Genomic DNA, 23460 nt, shown 5'->3' on the forward strand with positions numbered 1-23460 from the left:
CTACCTGCCAAAACCACCCAGTAAAAAAAAACAGAAGATTAACCACTGATGTCACTTCAAGTAGGATTTTATTAGTAGAATTATGATTCCAGTTCTAATTTAGAAAACATATTCCCACTAATTGTATTGTTACATTTATTTCATGTTTTAAAAAATCCCAAGTCAAGCAGCAGAACTTGTCCCAAAACTATCAAAATCATTCCCCTGCCAGCAAGCCAGCATATTTTTAACTGTGAAACATCTTTCAAGGAGAAATTCCATTTTAATACTATTTAACAATGAACATGAACAAAATAGTAAATAGCACTTAATTTATTATTTTATGGACATAATGTTTTTATTGCTTTCTCTGCTAATATTTTTACTATTGTTTTATTTTTTACTCTATGTAATATTTATTTATTTACAGCATTCATCTCTATGAAAACATTTATAGCTCCCGAGACAGCGAGACAATGTGCTCCCCAGCCAGCACATCTTTTAATGATGAACCTACTTACACTGACAAATTCGATTTTATTCCTATTTAATAAAGAAAACAGATAAAAAATACTAAAGAGTAATTGATTTATTATTGATTATATTGATCAAATGTTTTAATTTCCTTTTTTTTTTTTTTTCTTACTTGTTATAATTCTCTATATATATTACATTATTTTTAGTTACTTATACTTTGATTTTGCTAGAAATACTTACTGATCCCCAGCCAGACAGCCAGGGAGTATGATGACGAGCCACCAGACAGAGAATGTGACCACAGGCCAACTCACCTGTTCTTATTGTCCAGCATGATGCCATGTGGTATGGGACACCCGTCTGGCCCCCTTGGGCCAGCTGTCCTGGCTGTGTCCCCTCCCAGCAACTTGTGCACCCCCAGCCTCCTCGTTGGCAGGGCAGCATGAGAAGCTGAGAAGGCCTTGACTTAGCGTAAGCACCGCTCAGCAACAACTGAAACATCAGCATGTTAACAGCATTATTCTCATCCTAAACAGAACCCTGTATGAGCTACTAGGAAGAAACTTAACTCTGCTGCCAAAGGGATCAAGAAAAACACATTAGCAATATCAATTGTGGCACACCACTTGGCTGTCTTTGACTCCAGTTGGTGTAGAAGTTCTAGCATCTCTGGCATGGCAGCCTCAGTGGTGGTGTGCCTTCATTTTCCCTAGTTTTCCTCATTACCAGTGTATTTGAAGAATCTCTTCTTGTCTCCCTTGACGTCCCTTGCCAGATTTAATTCCAAATAGGGCTTGGCCTTCCTCATCATATTGCAGCATACTCTGAGAGCGTTCCTATATTCCTCCCAAGTGGCCTGTCCCTTCTTCCACTTTCTGTATCCTTCCTTTTCCTGTTTGAGTTAGGCCAGGAGCTCCTTGCTCATCCTTGCAGGCCTCCTGCCCCCCTTGCTTGACTTCTCCCTCATAGGGGTGGACTGCTGTTGGGCTTGGAGGAAGCGATGCTTGGATATTAGCCAGCTGTCTTGGACACCCCTTCCTGCTAGGGCCCTAACCCATGGGATTCCTCCAAGCAGGTCCCTGGTGAGACCAAAGTCTGCGCTCCTGAAGTCCAGGATTGCAATCCTACTCATTGCCATGCTTCCTCCACACAAGGCTCCTGAACTCCACCATCTCATGGTCACTGCAGCCAAGACTGCTGCCAACCTTTACATCTCCAACCAATCCTTCTCTGTTAGTGCAAGGTCCAGCAGCACACCACTCTTCATTGGCTCCTCCACTGCCTGTGTGAAAAAGGTGTCATCCGTGCTGTGCAGAAGCCTCCTGGACTGTTTGTGCCTAGCTGTGAAAAACAAGCATGTAATGTAGCAGAAGAGCACAAAGTGGAGATCACAGCTTCAGTGCGAGCTAGCTGCGAGATGATTCCCACAAACCTCATCCTCTCCATCCACATCCCTCCTCTCCTTCCCCCGCCATGGGCACCCTTTATATATGGAGGAGAAGTCCCACCCACTATTGTGAATGAGACAACGGCAAAACGACTCACAATCCCTCTGCGGCCAGTCCAGCTGACAAGTGATGTGCCACAGGAGCTCCGAAGAACCCAGAGCCCTGGGCCTGCCTGGTTCCCAATGGTGCCCGAGCTGCGCAGGGCAGGCGGAGCACATGGCCAAACCCTGCCACAGAAGCCACCTGCGCACACCCGGCCCCTCGCAGCTCTTCCCGACCTCACTGGGTCAGATGGCGCTGATGGCACTGTGGCCTGTCGGGGGGCTGGCAGCATGAGGTGTGCCTGCAAGGTCCTGCAGGGGCCACATGTAAACTCCCAGAAAAGCCCAGTCCCTCAGCCGCCCCTCAGGGCATCGCCTCATGCAGCTTCTGTCTCGAGGCTGGCATTTGGGCACAAGATGGGGGTGGGCAGGAGCAGCCGTGCTGAAGGGACCTGAAACCCCAATGAGGCTTCCACATTGCTTGCTGCTTAAATTGGAAAGTCTTCCTGACTTAGTGTAAAGAAACCCTTTGCAAACCCAGAGTATAAAACACCTCACCCTTTCAGATGAGCACATAAAGCTGGCTTTCCTGGAAGAACAGGGATGCTTGGGAAGCTGGGAAATGTCATCACTCAAGTCTAGAGCCACAATTACTCCTTCCTTCACCAGTGCTGCACACCTTTGTCTGCTGCATGAGCACCGCTGTAGCTCAATGCCAGCTACCCGCACATGTTTCTGTCCAACGCAAAGCCATCCTGTTCGTGTAGCAGGTGCCATAAGCTGTCACCATACACACATTGTGACTACCTCTTGCCACAGGTCTTCTCCATGCTGATGCCTTTCAGATCCAGCTTGATCCAACAGAATTAGTGTGCACTACTAAGGTGTCTTAAGAACTCCAGAGGTATTTTTTTGCCTGGCACAGAATTCATCCCTCTTCTGTCTACTTTGTGCCATAACAAATGGCTATTTAGGACTAATCAGAAATAACGCACCTCCACTTGTTTTCTGACCCAAAGCTAGACTACTGAGAGGCCAGCCCCATATGCACCATTTTACAGCAAAAAACAAACCATGGTAGTGTCTCTCACCCTCTCTGTGCTCAAGTAGCACTCCCTCTGACTGTGAGAAAGTCAGAGATCACTATAAAAACAAGAGAGCTTGTTTACCTATGCTTACAAAATTTTTCAGCCTATATCTACTGCAGAAAAAAGTCCTATATCTCTTCTCAGAACAGTTCTTCTGTCAGTCCTGTTAAACAGTTGTTATTTTTGAACCTTCTTGTGATCTTCACCATCATAAGCTGCACAAAGGAGGATACTCATTTATAGCTAAGCCTTTCTTTTAAAGCATTTGTGGTGGTTTTACCTTCCCAGGCAGCTGAACTCCACCACAACTGCTCTCTCACTCCCCCTCCTCAGAAGAGGAGGGAAAGAAGAAGAGGAAAGAAACAACTCATGGGTTGAGATAAGGATAATTTAATTAAAGGAAAAACAGTTATGAAGGGAAAATTATTATTAATTAATTTAACTAAAGGGAAAAGGGAAAGGGGAAAAGGGGAAAAAAAAAAAAGCAAGGTTCGCGTGGAAGTACAGAGGAAAGAAATTACTCTCGGCTTCCCACCAGTGAGCGATGCTTGACCACGTCCTTGAAGCAGGGCCTCAACGCACATAGCCACTCCTCCCACCCCTCCTCTCTTCTTCCTTTTTCCACCTTTTATTGCTGAGTGTGGCATCATGTGTTATGGAATATCCCTTTGGTTGGTTTAGGTCAGCTGCCCTGGTGATGTTCCTTCCTCCCCTCTTACCCACCCCCAGCCTGCTGGCTCTGTGGGGTTAGAGGGAGTCCTGGTGCTGTGCCAGTATTGCTCAGCAATAGACACAACAGTGGTGTGATACCACTGCTATTCTAGCTACAAGTGCAGAGCACAGCAATGTATGGGCTGTTGCAGGGAAAGTTAACTCCATCCCAGCCACTACAGCATTGGAGTTTATGAATGACATTCTCACTCTACATGAGGTTAAAAAGGAAATTATGAGGAATCTCCTAGGATTTCTTACCACTCATATAGTGTTATTCAAGAAAGTAAATCTTCACAAGCATCTTCCTGTCCAAAAAAATATGAAAGTGCACCTTCTGCTTCTGTCAGAATGTATAAGGCATAAAATATGTATTTGTCGGAAGCAGAAAGGCAGATTTGCCACATGACATGGCGCTAATATTCTATAGGTCTGAATTCTGCCATCTTTGCTCAAGTATTAATAGATATTAGCCTTACTGAATGAGTAGTCCATATGATTTCACTAGAGTCTACTGAAAGGGGTAGAGGTTGTTCCTTGCCCTGTAAATCTGAGAAAGGACACAATGAGCTATGAATGATTCCTTCCCTTTTAGTTGGAGTAAGGTAGATATACACCCTGTTGAAAAGCATGTTGGCTCCGTGGAGCTGCTACTCCCCTTCTCCACTGAGATGGAGAGCTCAGGAAAAAAAATCGTAATGTTATTTTCTGGTTCTTTGAAAGCTGAGCAAAGCTCTGCCTTTTGTGGGACCGATCAACTCTTGATATAGATCATAAAATCATAGAATCATTAAGGTTGAAAGAGACCTCCAAGATCATCTGGTCCAACCATCACCCTACTAAAAATATCACCACACTAAACCATATCCCTAAGCGCCAGGTCCAACCTTTCCTTGAACATCCCCTGGGACGCTGATGCCACCATCTCCCTGGGCAAACCTTTCCAATGCCTGCCTACTCTTTCTGAGGAGAAATGTCTCCTAATCTCTAACTTAAGCCTACCCTGGTTCAGCTTGAGGCCATTCCTACTTGTTGTGTCACTAGTTATCTGCAAGAAAAGGCCAACTCCCAGCTCCCCACACGTTCCTTTCAGGTAGTTGTAGAGAGCAATAAGGTCTGCCCTGAGCCTCCTCTTCTCCAGACTAAACAGCCCCACTTCCCTCAACCACACCCCATAGGACTTGTGTTCCAGGCCCTTGACCAGCTTCATAGCCCTTCTCTGGGCATGCTCCAGGGCCTTGACGTCCTTCTTGTAGTGAGGGGCCCAAAACTGAACACAGTACCTGAAGTTCCCCAGGTCCTCCTTATGACCCTTCTTATAGATGGGCAGCACATTAGCAAGTCTCCAGTCATCCAGAACCTCTCTGGATGACCATGACTGCTGATAGATGATGGAAAGCGGCCCAGGAATCACATCTGCTAACTCCCTCAGCACCCTTGGGTAGATCCCATCTGGCTCCATGGACTTGTGACAGTCCAGGTAGAGCAGCAGATCTCTAGATGTTAAGAAGGCATTAAGAACTTTAGCCTTTTCCATATCCTCAGTAGTCATGTTCCCTCCTGCTTCCAGTAAAGAATGGAGATTCTCTTTGGCCCTCCTCTTACTGTTAATATATTAATAAAAACATTTTTTGTTATACTTAACCATAGCGGCCAGGTTCAGCTCATGCTGGGCTTTGGCCTTCCTGATTTTTTCTCTGCATATGCAGGCATCCTCCTTGTACTCTCCCTGTGACTTGCCTGTCCCTTTTTCCAATGGACATAAATTCTGTTTTTCTCCCATATACAAAGCAAATGTTCCCTGTTTAGCTATACTGGTCTTCTCTCCCTCTGGCTCATCTTATGGCACACAGGGACAGCCTGCTCCTGCACCTTTAAGACTTCCTTTTTGAGGAACATCCAGCCTTCCTGGACCCCTTTGCCCTCCAGGACTGACTCCAAAGGGACCTTCCTAACCAGTGTCCTGAACAATTCAAAGTCTGCCCTCTGGAAGCCCAAGGTAGCAGTTTTATTGACAGCCCTCCTGACTTGACCAAGAATAGATAACTCTACCATATTGTGGTCACTCTGCCCAAGACAGCTCCCTACCACATCTCCCACCATTCCTTCTCTGTTTGTGAACAGAAGTTCTAGTGGGGCACCCCCTCTTGTAGGCTCACTAACGAGCTGAGTCAGGAAGCTGTCTTCCATGCACTCCAGGAACCTCCCAGATTGCTTCCTCGGGGCTGTATTGTATTTCCAGCATATGTCTGGGAAGTTAAAGTCACCCATGAGGACAAGTGCTGGCAATTGAGTGACTTCTGCCAGCTGCTTATTGAATGCCTTATCCATCTCTTCATCCTGGTTTGGCGGTCTATAACAGAGCCCCACCAGGATGTCCATCTTGTTGGCCATCCCCCTGACCCTTATCCACAGGGACTCTACCTTATCATTCCCAGCCCCAAGCTCAATGGCATTGAAACACTCTCTAATATAGAAAGACACACCACTGCCCCTCCTTAGATTCCTGTCCCTTCTGAAGAGCTTGTAGCCATCCATTACAGCACTGCAGTCATGGGAGTGGTCCCACCACATTTCAGTGATGGTGACCAGGTCATAGTTTGCCTGCCACGCAATGGCTTCCTGTTTGTTGCCCTTGTTGCGTGCATTGGCATAGACGCACTTGAATCGCACAATCGCCCTCACCCTCAACCCTGGGACTGCTCCCCCAGGTTCATCTCTATCAAGTCTAGTTTTCCCCCCAACCCCCTTCATTTCCAGTTTAAGACCTCTCAATAAGCCAAGCTAGTTCCTGGGCTAGAGTCCATTTCCCCCTTTGAGACAGGTGGGAACCATCGGCAGCCATCAGGCCAAGTGACAAGTAAACCTCCCCATGATCAAATAATGCTAAATTCCTGTGATGGCATCAGCCTCTCAGCCATGTATTAATCAGCTGGGCCTTCCAGGTCTGCTCAATATTCCTCCCTACCACTGAAGGGATAGAGGAAAACACCACCTGCACACTCACTCCATCCAGTAACTGCCCCAGTCCTCTGAAGTCCCTTTTGATAGCCTTTAGGCTTCTCTCTGATATTTCATCACTGCCAGCCTGACTTATCATTGATGGCTGATAATCAGAGGGGTGAACAAGGTCAGGAACCTTCCTGGTAATGTCCCTGACCTGGGCCCCAGGTAGGTAGCAGACTTCCCTATGAGTAGGATCTGGCCAACATATGGGGCCCTCTGTTCCCCTCAGAAGGGAGTTGCCTATGACCATTATCCTTCTTCCCTTTTTGGTGGAGGAAATCTTGAGGCATGGAGTCAACTTCCTTGCCCTAGACAGCCTCCTGGGTGGACTTTGTCCCACATCCTCACTACGCTGTCCCTCGACCCCCAAGGCCTCATACCTGTTGGGTAAGGGCACCTGGTGAGACAAGGCAGGTAGGGAGGGGGCTCGCCTGTGATGCCAGGCAGGGACCTGTTTCTATTCTTCTTCATATTCCAGGTCCCCTCCCTCTGCCCAACAGAGACAGGGCAGGGGGTCCACCACTATTTGGGGTGTGTTGCCCTGGTGCCTTTCTCTCAGGCATGGCAGGGAGTTACTCTGCAGGTCTAACTCCTACTCACACTCCCTGATGGTTCTTAATTTCTCCACCTCCTGTTTGAGATTTGCCACCAGGCTGATCAGATTCTCCACCTGCTCGCACCTCATGCAAGTAGTATCTCTGTCACCCTTTGTTGGCAGCGACAGGCTCAGGTACTGCCTGCAGCCGGAGACCTGAACAGCTGCATCTTTGGGCAGGCACTCAGTTTGGGTTGCCACAGTCTTTTTGGTGAGTGCTTTAGCGAGCGCTTTCTGCCTTGTGGTGACCATGACTGGGTCTGCTATCTGGGAGGAAGAAGTAGTTTTGGCTTTTTGGGTCACACCGATTTTCCCTTGGTATCTTCTTAAGGCAACATAATACAGGATGTCTTTAAGCCAGAGAAGCCTATAAAGTGACAGCCTAAGCCACAATAAAATACTGCTCAATTTAAGAGGGAGGATCTCATGTTTAGGGCATCTGGTCTTACAATTTGCCAGAATACACGTGGGAAATATTTTCTCACAAATAGTTATTGCACTGGGAAAGGCAAGTCAGCCTCCCACCCACATCCTGTCATTATTTATTTTTCCCAGATTGACTCTGTTCTTGGGATGCACGTGTTCTGAATCAATGTTGTATCCCCAACATGGCAAAAGTTGTGACTGTAAGCAACAGGGAACATTGCAAGGCTCAGAAAGACAGATAGACTGTACAGTAAAAAGCTTACATTAGATTAAGTATACTAGATTAGAATAAAGAGCTTACTTATATAGACTAAAGAGCTTTTAGGAGACTACATTTGAACCAGTATTTCTTGTAAAGTTATAATGAATATTTTTACATTTTAGCAATGTTAGCGTTTTCATTTTTGTTCTGTTTCCGTATCTGTCTGTTTGACTGATTTATCTTGTTCCATCAGGCATGTCTGTCTTCCCCACATGTTCCAGTTCATATTTTCAAGGCTGTTTTAACTGCTGTAGCCCCACAGAGAGCAGAATAGCAAAGAGCTTTTAAAGATGTTCCTAATAGCTTTTATCACTTAAACTTGGTGATTTACTCTTTAGAGATATTTTCTAACAGATTACACTTAAATGCTTAAGTTTACCCTGATCCCATTCTCTTTTGCATGCCATGTTGGACAATATTATATATTCTTATCCAAATAAATAATTTACTTTTGCATTGAAATGACTAGCTCACTGACGTCTGCCTGTTTCCGTACCAGACATTTCTCTTATAATACTCATTTAGGCCAGGAATCAAAGTATTGTCTATACTTGAGATAGAGTAGCGTCACCAACCACTACTCCCTTCTCTTTCTTCCAGAAAATGAGCCACCTTTTCCTCTGTGAGCAACAACCCATTACTAGCTTGTAGAGGTAACATCAGGTTGTATAGGAATTTATCGTTATTTGGAAAATAGCATAGAAAACCTTTGTTAACCCTAAAGTTATTAAATGACATTTTAGCTATACAAGCATTCTTTCTCCTTCTTGTGCTTCTGAAGGAGATTTGTGTACACAGACATAGAATCATAGAATCATTAAAGTTGGAAAAGACCTCCAAGATCATCTGGTCCAACCATCACCCTACCAACAATGTCACATCCAGACTTTCCTTGAACAACCTCAGGGACGGTGACTCCACTACCTCCCTGGGCAAACCTTTCCAATGCCTGACTACTCTTCCTGAAAAGAAATGTCTCCTAATTTCCAACCTAAGTCTACCCTGGCGCAACTTGAGGCCATTCCCTCTTGTTGTTTCACTAGTTATCTGCAAGAAGAGGCCGAACTACCTTTCAGGTAGTTGTAGAGAGCAATAAGGTCTCCCCTGAGCCTCCTCTTCTCCACACTAAACAACCCCAGTGCCCTCAGCCACTTCTTATAGGACCTGTGTTCCAGACCCTTGACCAGCTTCGTAACCCTTCTCTGGGCATGCTCCAGGGCCTTGATGTCCTTGTACTGAGGGGCCCAAAACTGAATGCAGTATTCAAAGTACAGCCTCACCAGAGCAGAGTACAGGGGGATGATCACCTCCTTGGTCCTGCTGGCTACATTATTCGTGATCCAAGCCAGGATGCCATTGGCCTTTTTGGCCACCTGGGCACACTGCTGGCTCATGTTCAGACAAGCATCGACCAACACCCCCAGATCCTTTTCCTCTGCACAGCTTTCCAGCCACTCTGCCCCAAGCCTGTAGCATTGCATGGGGTTGTTGTGGCCAAAGTGCAGGACCTGGCACTTAGCCATGTTGAACCTCATCCCATTGGCCTCTGCCCATCAATCCAACCTGTCCAGGTCCCTCTGCAGGGTCTTCCTACCCTCTGGCAGATGGATACTTCCCCCAAACTTGGTGTCATCTGCAAACTTACTGAGGGTGCACTCAATTCCCTCATCCAAATCATCAATAAAGATATTAAAGAGGATGGGCCCCAACACGAACCCCTGAGGAACACCACTCGTGACCAGCTGGATATCACTCCATTCATCACCACACTCTCGGCCTGGCTGTCCAGCCAGTTTTTAACCCAGAAAAGCGTGTACCTGTCCAAGCCATGGGCTGCCAGCTTCTCCAGGAAAATACTGTGGGAGACTGTGTCAAAGGCTTTGCTGAAGTCTAGGTAGACTACGTCAACAGCCTTTCCCTCATCCACCCAGCAGGTCACCTGGTCATAGAAGGAGATGAGGTTGGTCAGGCAGGACTTGCCTTTCATGAACCCACGCTGACTGGGCCTGATCCTCCAGTTGTCCCACATATACATAAATTGCCTGATTGCATTCAGAATGACCTGTTCCATCACCTATCCTGGCACCGAGGTCAGGCTGACAGGCCTGTAGTTCCCGGGGTTCCCCTTACGACCCTTCTTATAGATGGCCATCACGTTAGTAAGTCTCCAGTCATCCTGGACCTCTCTGGATGACCAAGGCTGTTGACAGATGATGGAAAGCAGCCCAGCAATCACATCCGCCTACTCCCTCAGTAACCTTGGGTGGATCCCGCCTGGCCCTATGGACTTGTGACAGTCCAGGTGGAGCAGCAGGCCTTTAACTGTTCCACCTGAACTGTGTGTGTGGGTTTCTTCTGCTCCCCATCCCTGACTTCCACATGGGGATGCTGAGTACCCTGAGGATAAGCAGTCTGACTAGTAAAGACAGATGTTTGCCTGCCACACAATGGCTTCCAGCTCCTCCTGTTTGTTGCCCCACGCTGCATGCATTATTATAGATGCAATTTAGTTGTGCCATCACCCTAACCCCCAACCCTGTTATTGCTCCCCGAGGCTCATCTCTGTCAAGCCTCATTTCCCATCCGTCCCATTCATTCCCTGTTTAAAGCCCTCTCAATGAGCTCTGCCAGCTCTTGGGCTAGCATCCGTTTCCCCCTTTGTGACAGGTGGGACCCATCTATAGCCATCAGGCTAGGTGCCAAGTAAACCTCCCCACGGTAAAAAAATAAATAAAAATATTCCTGCCATGGCACCAGACTCTCTGCAATGTATTTATCATCTGGGCTTTCTAGGTCTTCTCAGTATCCCTCCCTGCCACTGAAGGGAGAAGGAAAGCAGGAAAACACCACCTGTGCTCACACTCCATCCAGTAACTGCCCCAATCTCCTGAAGTCCCTTTTGATAGCCTTCAGGCCTCTCTCAGTGATTTCATCACCTCCAGCCTGAATTACCTCTGCTGCCTTGAAGGGGCCTCGGTGAATCATAGAAACATTAAGGTTGGAAAAGTCCTTCAAGATCATCTGGTCCAACCATCACCCTACCGACAATATCACCCACAAAACCATGTCCCTAAGCGCCAGGTCCAACCTTTCTTTAAACACCCGCAGAGATGGTGACTCCACCACCTCCCTGGGCAAGCCTTTCCAATGCCTGACTGCTCTTCCTGAGATGAAGGGACACCCTGCATACTGCGATCCCCTGCTCTGCTGCAGAGTCATTTATTACTTTAATTCTGTCTATCTACACCAAGGAAGGATACCAAAGTAGTGTAAAGTTCCATGGTGTCAGACACAGCTATGCCTCATCTAGCAGAGTGACCAGTTCCAAGTAACTGGAGAATATGCACCCCACTCCAGCTGTCTGTGCTAGCTGACATTACAGTACAACACCTTCTGAACAGGATAGTAATTCCCTTTGTGATAAATCCACTGATGGATAAGACAAACCCACCCTCCTGAGGCATGTTTGTTCCGACCGACTCATTCAAGCTCGTCTCAACACCCAGCAGCCTTTTTCCTAACTCACTTCAATGTCCAGTTCCTTCCCCAAACTTTTTCCAGGTAGGTACCATTGGTACCTCTCCTTGCAGGCTGTGGTGAATTCCAGCTGTGTCACAGGACTGTGGTCAAGTCACCCAACAGGTTGTAGCAAGTGACTAAGAAAATTACTGCCACCCTTCATACTCTTTTTCAGCATAAGCTCCTCCTAAGCTGCCCCTGTGTGGAAGAGCACTTCAGATCTGACTCATGCATTGGCATGTGGGAGCAAGTAGTGTTTGTCCATTATCACTGGTTTGAAACAGGAAAGCTAACAGGGATGAATTAGTAAATGGAGATGCCTTCAGAGGGCTCAAGGTGCAATGAGATGTTTTCTGCTTCATGATGTTATCAGCATTGTACAGGGTGTTCTCCACTATTGAAGGCTCAGCAATGTGCAGAATACATATGGACCGCTAAACAATGTCCTCCATATGATTTCACTGCTTTGTAACCTAAAGAAATCCCTTTCCTGCTGTAGTTTTTCCCGGAGCCTAGAGGAAGGCACCTCCAGTTACTGGCATGGTCTGAAGTACAAGAAAGCAGGATTCTCTTTCTTCCACAGGTTTCCTTTGGCCCTGGGTGGACCAGTGACTGAGTCCTGCCTCAGCCCCTCCTTTCCATGGTTCTCTGCTCTCCATCTATACATACAGAAACTATTACTTTGGGAGCAGGTTTCCTAGGGCTGACACAACTGATGCAGCTGCTCTCTGGTGGCAAGGAGCTCCTCCGAGTGGTGAAGGCCTGTACAACTGCACATGTATATGCACTTAGCCATGTCATGATGCATGGGTGGCCGCCAAAGCAGAGCTTCCAGCAGCTTTTCCATACTCTCTGCTCTGTCTGCAAACCACAAGCTCAAACAGGCTGACTCTTGAGATAAATGACAAATAAATTAATCTTGCTCGTCACTATTGCATTGGCAGAAATAAATAACTGTTTAAAGATGGAAGTGGAAAAAAACCACCAAAACACTGCAGACTAGATTGATTCAATATTTGTGGGTTTTGTTGATATTAAATCAATATGAAAAAATGAGTTGAACAAAGTTCTGTCTTAGTTTGGATATTTATAAAACAATGAGAAAAACTTTAGGTCTGGGGCTGCCCCTTAGTGTCCTGCATAAGAACTGCTACTTCTAGATCTCATGCTAGCAATGACTACCAAAACGATTCAGACTGCAGGACCCAAGGAGTCAGACTCTCCCAACTGCTCCAGGACACCCACAGTTGTTTCTCTACTGCGTTACTACAGCAAACTTTGCATAAAGTTCTGCTTTATAAACAATAAGCAAAATGAGAAGTAATATTAAAAATTACAGAGAAAAAGAAGTCCAGCTTCTCATGGCTTGGTACCTAAAGCTACAAACTCTGCAGGTAATTTAAGTACTTAACACAGTTCAGTATTAAAGGAATGGGGTTTAGGCACGTGTTTTGCAGAATTGAGCTGTATATTCCACTAATGAAAGGCCAGCTGACAGCAACAGGCATGCATGGAAACATCTGGTCCTTAATAATGCATCTCAAGCTTACCATTTGCTGTGGGAAAAAGATAGTTCAGAAGCACTTAATACCAATGCCACTGTTTCGAGGGGGAATGGAAGAAGAGGGAGGAACAGAGTAATGCAGTATTCTCAAGAGCTGTTAGAGGAGCAGTCTGCAAAAAGACACAAATTCTTTCTCAAATGCAATGGGATTGAGGAGCCTGAAGAGGGCGTTGAGGGCCAGTAGGTAGTCAGGATATACAAAGTATTTAAGGGGAAGAAAAGCCATAGAAAAAGACCTAAATACGTATTTTGCATGTGTTTTCGCTGTGGTGGAGATTGGGGAGTCTCCCACAGGACAGAGAAAAGGACACGCTGGCGGATCTGTCTCAAACCAAAGTGGGCGTAGAAGGAATTGTAGGGCAAATCCTCAAAACAAGCAGTAACAAGTTACCAGGACTGGATGGTATCCACCCCATAGCTCTAAACGAAATCGAGGTTCATGAACCATGTGCTCTGCTAGTAGCCACTTGCTGAAATCTGCTTTGATATCAATTTGAGACATGCCCTTCAATATCCAGAGAGCTGCTGAACAGTAAAATCGCTGTTCATAGTAGACAAAGAGGTGGACATTAGCATGAAAAACAGAATGGTGGGAACATACAACATATATATACTGGGGAAAAGTAAAAGGAAGTCATGACTCAAAACTTTCCCTGAAGGAGTCCATGAGTAGATGATCTCAGTGACTGCTGTCTACCTTGTGCCCAGAAAGGATTCCTCCCTCTTTAAGAAACAAGGTTGCCATGGGATAAAAGGAAAAGACTTGCAAAGGTGCATGACTTATTTAAAGATAAGAAATAAAGAATGAATTATTATTCTTTAAAAGTGAACTGAAACCACCAATGGAGACCCACGGGAATCTGTGCTGGGGCAGGCACTATTCAGCATATTCACCCATGATGTGGGAAAGGAAATGAATAATGAAGAAATGAAGTTGTGAGTTTTGCTGTTGTTCTTGTTTGTGTTGATATAAAGCTGCATAGAGAGAGGAAATGTAAATGTAGGCCCAGTAGGAATCTGAAAACAAACAAACAAACAAACAAAAAAAAAACAAACCACTAAACAAAACAAAACAGAAAAGAAAACAGGTTTAGGAAATAAATAGAAAACAGAACAAGAAATATTCTTAAACCACTAAATAAGGGAGCTCACTTCTTCAATATTGTAGTAGTCCTGGTCTCTTCATCTTACAAACAGTACAGCAGGATTAGAAGAGGCAAGGAGAAGAGCAGAAAAGGTGTTCAAAGGTATGAAGCAGCTTTTATGTTAGAAACAGCTAAATACACAAGGCATGTCAGTTTGCGGAAGGAAATAACTGATTAGGGAGGTGAAAGAAATCCATGCACGAGAGTGGCATGGAGAAGGTAAGAAGTAATTATTCATGGTCTTTACCAATATAACAATAAGAAGAAATAAAAAAAAGAAAAAAAGCCTAGGTCAAAACAAACAGAAGAATATTTTTAAATGGTGAAGCTGCTTGCTATGACAATCTCTTGGGAAATGTTTATTGACAGCTACTAAATACAAAAGCCTGTGTCATTGAGACATCTCTGAAATGCATATCACTGGAGACTGGATGAGTGTTCTAGGCATGTGGTTTAAATGGATGTCTCAGTAATTTTGTAATAGGGAGAAAATTCATTAAGAAGTCCAAAGCAGACCAAATAGCCCTTTCCAGGATTAGGTCAGAACAAAGCAAAACTCTGAAAGCAGGAAGTACTTGCAGCCCTCCCCCATATGGTCTCATTGTTATTATAGGTGTTGTTGCTCCGAGAGATCTGCTCACGGGATAGAAGAGTGGATTTTCAATAGCACTAAGAATGGTGGTGTACCAGTACTATTGGAGCAATGCATGTCTCAGCAGGAGCCAGGCTGATTGTTAAAAAAGCTGATGCAAATAGAGAGCCAGAGGCATCTGTTTCTGAGGTACAATAGATTTATTTGTCTTTAAAATGCAAGGAAATTTAGTGGTTGTTTCATGTTTAATTGAACATCATAAATGATGGCCCAGAGATATGTTGCATGCATGTGTGAACCACAGACAGCTGAAATGGTGGGAGGAACAAAGAAAGCCAAGGGGCATCATTTTTTCTTCACAGCTGAGAGTTAACATGGAATTTGGGGCTGCATGTTTCATTTCTGTTTGGAGAAGAAACTGAGAATTGAGTGCTGTGCGGATACACTCAAGTGATACCCAGCTCACATTGCCCTGCTGTGATGCCTCCATCCCTTGCCTTTGCGGAGCAAAGGCTGGAGCTCCCAGCCCTGCCATCCCTGACAGGCACCTCCTCTGAGCTGCAGGTCAGCAGCTGAGTTCTCCATGTCAGACAACAAGCTGACCTCCTGGGCTTCATGTCAGCCTCCTGACCCATACCCCAGCTATGCTTAGCAGACCTCCTCAAGTTTCACTCTGCAGCATAAGGTCCTCTTAAGAGGTTGTGAGTCATTCCTCATGATCTTGCTATGGCTGATCAGTTATCTCGCTTTCAATTCCACTATATTAGATGCACAGAAGTAGACTGAATGAACTAGATTTCAGCAAACACCTCTAATAATAAAAACAAAAGCATTCAACATTGGAAGAGAAGAAGTAGACACAAACATCTGTGGAAGTATAACTCAACCAATACAGATCATGTTTAAAATATGTTATTAAAATTTGGAAATAAACTGGAATAAAATCACTGAAGTGAGATACAATGGATGAGTTGAAGTTGTGACAGAGAGAAAGCCCACAGAACAATTACAAGCATTCTCTTTGTGCGGCTAAAAATAATTGTCATGTCTGCTGTGGAAAACAGAGCAATAGTGCATAAATCCACTTTGAAATTTACTGCTCTGCTGACTTCTAAAAGGTTGAGTAATGTTTTATTGCTCTTACCCTGTTTTCAAAGTATCTCTGTAACAAAGCCTTGAAAGAGATGGTGTTAAATTCACAGAACTTCCTTCTCATCTCCACCCAACCATGCTGAATAATATTCTATTTTTGATTGGAGGGTCTTCTCTTTAATTTAAATAGCTACATAGCACAGTTTATACTCTTTCTGACCCAGACAACATGACATAAGTTCCATCCAAACTCCCTTATTCGTGTGAGCTTTCTACATTCATTATCCATAAGAGTGTAATAACATTTATATCATATTTGTGAGAGACATACATCTCAGTGAAAAGGAATTTGTTCATAATCAGAACTGTATGAATTTCTGTTATTTGTTTTTCAGATATTTGACCAAAGTCCCTGAGCAATGAAAAGGGGAATGCCAATGACTGACATACTCTGCAGCATTTTTTAATTTAAGCTTTTATTTTCTCTGCAAATATTTTTTCAACCTACCCCCCCCGCCCCCCCCCCCGCCCTTGATTTTAGAGCGAAATGCAGTTTTGCTTTTATTTAAAGACTTTTCCAAAATAACTCTTCTGGCATTGCTTAAAGGTTCTTAAAAAAATTGATCATCCCACTGGTATTTCCAGAGAAGAAAGGATAAATATGCTGACACAAATATAAAGAATGCTACTAAATGAAATTTCATACATACTTTTGATGATAATACAGAGCACTGTCATCTATAGATTAAAAATTGACAATATCACCACCCTTCCTTGCTCTCTGATTCTATAGAATTTCCATTTCATGAGTTCACTCACCAGATCCAAATAACTGTCAGGTTCTTGAGGGGCAAGTACATGCTGCCAGCTTTTTCCATTGTGTTGAGCTAGGTATTCAAGTATGTTCATTTTGGTACAAAAATGTAAGTATTCCTGTTTTCAGATAGCAAGAAGCTGTAGTGAACACCTGGGGCTCTTACATCTCCTTGGAGTTATACTGTGGCAGAAGTACGGCAGAAAACAGTGCTTGCCATAGTTCTCTAGCACTCTAATTATGGTATCTTTATTAATTCCATGTGTACTTTCCACCTTCCACTGGTCATTGAAACAGTGAGTATAACAGGCATCGATGTCTTTTAATCAAACGATTACCTAAATAAAATTATGACACTCCCAGAGCAAGTTCACAACAACTTCCAGCTATCAAAATTATGGATGTTACTGGCCCATGGAAAGCTCCTAAATAATGATATGACAAAACATGTAGATTTTCAACAGGGTACCGAGACCAGGCATTCCCCATTCTTTGTTCTTGTTTACTATGAAAAGAAATTTAATGTAAAATGAGAAGATGATGCTCCCACCATTTCCTCTTATGATGCAGCCCCACTTACAGGACAGGTCCAGCACTCTCAGCAGTCCCTGGCTCATCTGACAAGGTGTGTTGCCACTCCAAAGCTACATCCCAGCCCCAGTCCTGACCTTAATACCAAACAGAAGCATGCTTGCATTACCTTGTAAGAATGTTACAATTCCTCCCTGAAAAAGATGGAAGACTGGTAAAAATGTACAAATGGGACTCTGTTCAAAGGGTGGAGGAGATTCATTTCTTACCTAAGAAATATTTTTATTTGTTACTTAAATCACTCTCCACTTGTGAAGCAGCCTGAGTTACCACCTTCACCAACACAGAGATATTTGCACAGAGTAGCTACAGTGACCATGGTAAACATGCATTAAATTAAAGTCAGACTTGCAGGTGAAGCAACATTTCCGTGAGGAACAAAATTCACATGGGCTCAGAAGCTGTGAAAATAAAGAAAACAAACAAATAAACAAACAAAACAGCTATTATTGGTAATAAACTTCTGCATGTCATACTAGTTCAGAAAGCTGAGGATTACAAGACTTCCTCTTGTCCTCTTGTTCAGATAAAATTACACTCAGAAGAGTTCAGTTTAACAGTGTTTTAGATTAAAAAAGAAAAGAAAAAAAAAAAAAGACGGAGACTGGAAGACACTATGACAATGTCCTGCTTCCAAAGTTACCCTTCAGGAGCCCTTTATCTCTCCTTAGCAATCCACTTTCCTGATCCCAAGCTTAGCAGGGATATTTAATATCAGCTGTTAAGTTCTTCTCCCTCTCTAGCGTCAGATTTGTGTGTTTTGAAATGGAGATTTGCAAAACTATCTGGACAGAAAAGTGAATTAAATCTTTCACGTTTGTCTACGTTGAAGAGAACATGCAATATCCACTGGAAACAGAAGAGGGAGCATTTAATCACAGTACCGGCTCCGTTTTGCTGTTTTGGAGAAAACATGATTCGTTCCCCTTGAGCTGCAGCTGACGAACAGCATGCTCGACCAGCTCCTGAATATCACCAATACTACCACCTTGGACAGACAGCTTGGCTGGTACATTACTCTCTGACCGTTGTCTGAGAAGCCACACTCCCACATCATGCTTTGTACCCTTTCTCCACGGATATGGTACTGAGTGTGGTACACATACTGCAAGTCTTCTGCAGCTAGGAAGTTAATAAGCAAAAGTGGGGGTGCAAATTTACAGTAAAGTCCCTGCTCTGTGGGAACACCCTGCATGGAGAGCCAAGGAAGCACTGGCACCTACGACTTAAATGATGCAGTTGTGGATCCTTGTGTGAATGATGGAGAGGAGGGTGCTCTGGGAGGAAGGAGGGAGGCTACTAGGCTAGACATACTAAGCTTCCCACTGTATCATCTATCTGTTCGTATAGGATGTTTAGGTAACAATGCAGAGATGTGCGTCTCATCTCCCTGTCCAAGTGTTAAGTGACTGGGAGGAGCTTGCTCTCCTTTGAAGAGGGAATGTCCTAGCCAACACAAAGGCACTGTGAGTTTCTGCTAAGAGAAACTAAGTATTAGCTAACATGAGATACATGTGTAGCTCAGTGCACCGGATGGTGACCCCACTAAATAGAGAAGTCCCCCAAAATGGTCCTCAGGAAAATGGTCACCTTTTTCCCCAACCATGTCTAGTGGGTCTGGTTCAGCATCTTTGGGTGTCCTGTGATAAGAAGTGACTCCATGGTTGGTACTCATACTAAATATTGTTTATACTTAAACTCCACATGACAGAGAAAAGGATCTTGAAACAACAGTGTTCCTGACATCTCTCTTATCCAAAGCCCCGCTATCTTGATTTGAGTGGTAGGCAGTTGAAGCTGTGGCCTTAGCAGCAGAGTCAGGCACTGCAATTTCCCCAGTTCTGGTGGTGCTAGCTCTGCTCCATAATGTCCCATGTCATTATGTCATTAGAGCCAGGATCTTCCCTATCTGCCAAACCAAGGCCAACCAGAGATACCAAAGTGAAAACATGGCATTACTAGAGTGAAGGTAGCTGTGGGAGGGACTAGTTCCTCTTCTCTCTCTTTTGCTGTCTGCCCTTCTTCAGCACCTTCTTGGCTACTTCTACAGAATTTAACTCCTCAGAGCTCTCCCTGGGCTGAGTTTTGTCTATGCTGAAGACAGCTCTACATCCTTCAATAGCAAATGAGAGCAAATCCACATGCACTCTTCAGAAACACTGCTCCAAACAGCTCCCTGACAAGCAGCTGACCACAAGTCACCTTGGAGCATGCCATCATGCCCTCCATGGCTGACCCTGCTAACCAAAACCCTCACAAGTGGGCTGCAGGAGCTGAATGAGGCTCCTCAGGCTCAGCTACCTACCCACAGTCCAGCAGTAGCTCAGACAGTTACTATGGGGTGTAGTATGGGCAGATATTGTTGTCTTTCACTGTCTGCTCCTTGACTCTACCAATTAAACCACATGTAGTCACATGGGAAGGTCCCAGGTAACCAGCCCTGTATACACAACACAGTATTCATAAACTATGACAGAGTAGTTTCATAATTTCTATTTTACCATCAAAGCACTCTTCACAGCAATGGCACCTTCCACGCCAGCTTACAAATAGCATCACCACAATACAGCCACCTCTGGCCTTTCCAGCTGGCGCATGATGTACACCCAAAGTTAAATGGGACACATTAGTGATTTTAACCTAAAAAGTCATTTGAATGGGATACAGCATCACGTGCACCCAACACATTATGAATTAGTGTCCTTCCCCCAATATTTTTACACTGTAAAGTATGTTACTGTGTTCGTCCACTCACAGAAAAAGAAATGGATTTGCCTGACTGGAGTTTCAAGATGAAATGTCAGGGGGTCATGGCATGTCAATCTGTAAGTATACTCTGGTCCTGAGTCACTGCCAGCCAAATGCCAGTGAGCACTAGAGCATGGTGTTCTCTTCCTAGCCCACAGTGACATTTGACTCGTCTATTGCTTCTTGTGTTTTCTTCATACCCCACCCCTGTCTTTTGCAAATGAATGACTGACATAGGAGAGCCTTCAGGAAACTCCCTCTATCTATTGCATCTTTTATTTATTTTTATTTGTGTTATGTGTAATTATTTCCTTCATTTCTTTTTATTCAGCAAATCAGCCTCTCCAAAGAGGAAGCATAGCCTTTGCTTTCCTATGTTAAATTGTTGTAGTTTTCCAAGTGCTCAGAAATACAGACCCAGCCAGGACTAATGCAAGTTGTCTCTACTTCCCTACATCCCACAGTGGATTGAGTGGTGCAGCAGTCGCCATCACAGACATTCAGCCAGAGGAAGTACAGACCCTGCTGCTAAGACACAGCACCAGAAATACTTAATACCCTGAGTTCAGACCCAATGTAGAGAAAAACTGAATGTTGATGGTGTCCCTCACTGCAGAAATACCTCCATGCACTGGTTTCTTCCTCTGCATGACCAGAGAGCTGACAAGCACTGTAATGTGGGGTGAAGCAAGTAAACTGCACTAAAAGTTCATTCTCAAACATGCTGAACATTCAATTCCCAGAACTGAACCAAACATAGCTGGTAACTGCAATAGGTAGACATTCTCTCACATGCCAGCTAATGCTTGTTCTCAGCCAGAGCACTTGTCATTTGATGGATGCAATGCTTGACAGTTAAAATCTTGCCAACCTTATGAATAATTATACATTGGTCTTTATAACTGCCATAAATTATGAACAGCATCCCCCTGTGCCACAGTTCACTCAGAGCTGTCTGACATAACGGACATGTTTTGGGGGCTGCCTTACCTGGAGGTGACCAACCAATAGAGATGAGAGTTGCTGTCCTACTGGGTCATTTCTCTTAACTCCTAAATGCAGACTACTCACATGTATGCTTTTCTTCTCCTCCCACATTTTGTCGTCTTGCCTCATTACACAGGTGCTCATTAATGCCCATTACTGTATATTATTGACACCTTCAGAACAAACAAAGGAATAAGGTTTAATCCATATGATGAGCATGCTACCAACAGACTGTGCTGGTAAAGTACTCCAAATACTGACATAACTTTATTAGCATACCTGTGCTTCTCGACCAGTGTAACAATCCCACAGAGACTAGATGGAACAAGTTTTACATGCAAAGGTGCAGCTTCCGTGTTACAGTCACATTAGGACTCTTGCTACCATGGCTCTGGCAATCAGAGATTGCGCTGTTTCTCTCACATGGTTTGTCTACTGGAGTTTGCTGAGGCAAAACAAAACACCCAGGTGAGTGTTAGGCTGACTCACAGAACATTCAACAGCTGGCAGCATATGTGACAGGAAAGCAGGACACACATAGAGAGATGGGAGTGGACATGTCCAGCCCAGAAACACAGTCAAATTGTAAATATGTTTACATTTAGGTACATTGCCCCTCTACTGAAGCACATACACCGGAGCTTGGATCTGAAAGAACCTAGCAGCTCATTAACCGCACAGATCATAGAATCGTAGAAACACAGAACCACAGAATGACAGAACGGTTTGGGTTGGAAGGGACCTTAAAGATCATCTAGCTACACCATAGGCAAGGACACCTCCCAGTAGATCTAGCTGCCCAAAGCCCCATTCAAGCTGGCCTTTTTTTTTCTCCAAGCTGAATAACCCCAACTTTCCAAGCCTGTCTTCACAGGAAAGGTGTTCCAGCCCTCTGATCATCCTCTTGGCCCTCTGGATTCACTCTGATAGATCCATGTCCTCCTTATAGTGGGGGCCCCAGAGCTGAATGCAACACTCCAGGTCTCATGAGAGCAGAGCAGGGGGGAAACACCTCTCTCACCCTGCTGGCCACGCTTCTCTTGGTGCAGCCCAGGATATAGTTGGCTTTCTGGGCTGCAAGCTCACATGGGTGGCTCATGTTGAGCTTCTCATCAACCAACACCCCCAGGTGCTTCCCTGCAGGACTGCTCTCAATCCATTCTCCACCCAGCCTGTACTGGTGCTTGGGGTTGCCCTGACCCAGTAGCAGGAACTTGCACTTTGCCTTGTTGAACATCATGTTCACACAGGCCCACCTCTCAAGCCCATTGAAGTCCCAGTGAAAGGCATTCTTTCCCTCCAGTGTAGGAGAGCACAGAGGTGGGTGTCAGCCACAGACTTAGAATCATAGAATCATAGAATCATTTAGGTTGGAAAAGAGCTCTAAGATCATCTAGTCCAATTTTTAACCTAGCCCTACCAAGTCCACCATTAAACTATGTCACTAAGTTCTACGCATTTTTGAAGACACCCAGGGATGGTGACTCAGAATCACAGAATCACAGAATCGTCTAGGTTGGAAGAGACCTCCAAGATCACCTAGTCCAACCTCTGACCTAACACTAACAAGTCCTTCACTATACCATATCACTAAGTTCAACATCTAAATGTCTCTTAAAGACCTCCACGGATGGTGACCCAACCACTTCCCTGGGCAGCCTATTCCAATGCCTAACAACACTTTCAGTAAAGAAGTTCTTCCTAATATCCAACCTAAACCTCCCCTGGCGCAACTTTAGCCCATTCCCCCTCATCCTGTCACCAGGCACTTGGGAGAATAGACCAACCCCCACCTCGCTACAGCCTCCTTTAAGGTACCTGTAGAGTGCGATAAGGTCGCCCCTGAGCCTCCTCTTCTCCAGGCTGAACAATCCCAGCTCCCTCAGCTGCTCCTCGTAAGACTTGTTCTCCAGACCCCTCACCAGCTTCGTTGCCCTTCTCTGGACTCTCTCGAGCACCTCCATGTCCTTCTTGTAGCGAGGGGCCCAAAACTGAACACAGTACTCGAGGTGCGGCCTCACCAGAGCCGAGTACAGGGGGACAATCACTTCCCTAGACCTGCTGGCCACACTGCTTCTTATACAAGCCAGGATGCTGTATAAGACTTCTTCAGCTTCTCCCCTGGGCAGCCTGTACTTCACAATGCTTTCTGTGAAGAATTTTTTTCTAATATCCAAGCTAAACATCCCCTGGCACAACTTGCTGAAAGTGCACACAATGTGACTGTCCATGGCACCAACAAAGATGTTAAATAATATTGATTCTAATCTGGACCTCCAAGGAACATCACTCATCATCTGTCTCCACCTGAACATTGAGCTCTTGACTGCAGCTCTTTGAGTACGACCATTCAGCCAATTCCTTGCCTACTGAGT

The 23460-nt window shown here is 44.8% G+C and overlaps 1 protein-coding gene and 2 long non-coding RNA genes across 4 annotated transcripts in view; 1 reads left to right on the top strand and 2 right to left on the bottom strand.

Moving 5' to 3' along the window:
* LOC121062118 (protein S100-A1-like) overlaps positions 1–23460 on the bottom strand; it is a 57025-nt gene that overhangs the window by 6355 nt on the left and 27210 nt on the right. The gene's annotated exons all lie outside the window — the stretch shown is intronic.
* On the bottom strand, positions 662–21570 carry LOC121062121. Of its 2 annotated transcripts, XR_005815417.1 has the most exons (4): positions 21365–21570; positions 21089–21258; positions 17560–17751; positions 662–1797 (listed from the first exon to the last, which is right to left on the bottom strand). It is a non-coding gene; the product is annotated as an uncharacterized LOC121062121 (long non-coding RNA). The 2 variants fall into 2 exon arrangements; XR_005815418.1 differs by lacking the exons at positions 21089–21258; positions 21365–21570 and adding an exon at positions 19852–19958.
* LOC121062122 lies at positions 4785–9218 on the top strand. Its single transcript, XR_005815419.1, has 3 exons — positions 4785–4826; positions 5924–5925; positions 9110–9218. It is a non-coding gene; the product is annotated as an uncharacterized LOC121062122 (long non-coding RNA).

The sequence above is a fragment of the Cygnus olor genome, chromosome Z (genome assembly GCF_009769625.2).
Source record: "Cygnus olor isolate bCygOlo1 chromosome Z, bCygOlo1.pri.v2, whole genome shotgun sequence".
Lineage (NCBI taxonomy): Eukaryota > Metazoa > Chordata > Aves > Anseriformes > Anatidae > Cygnus > Cygnus olor.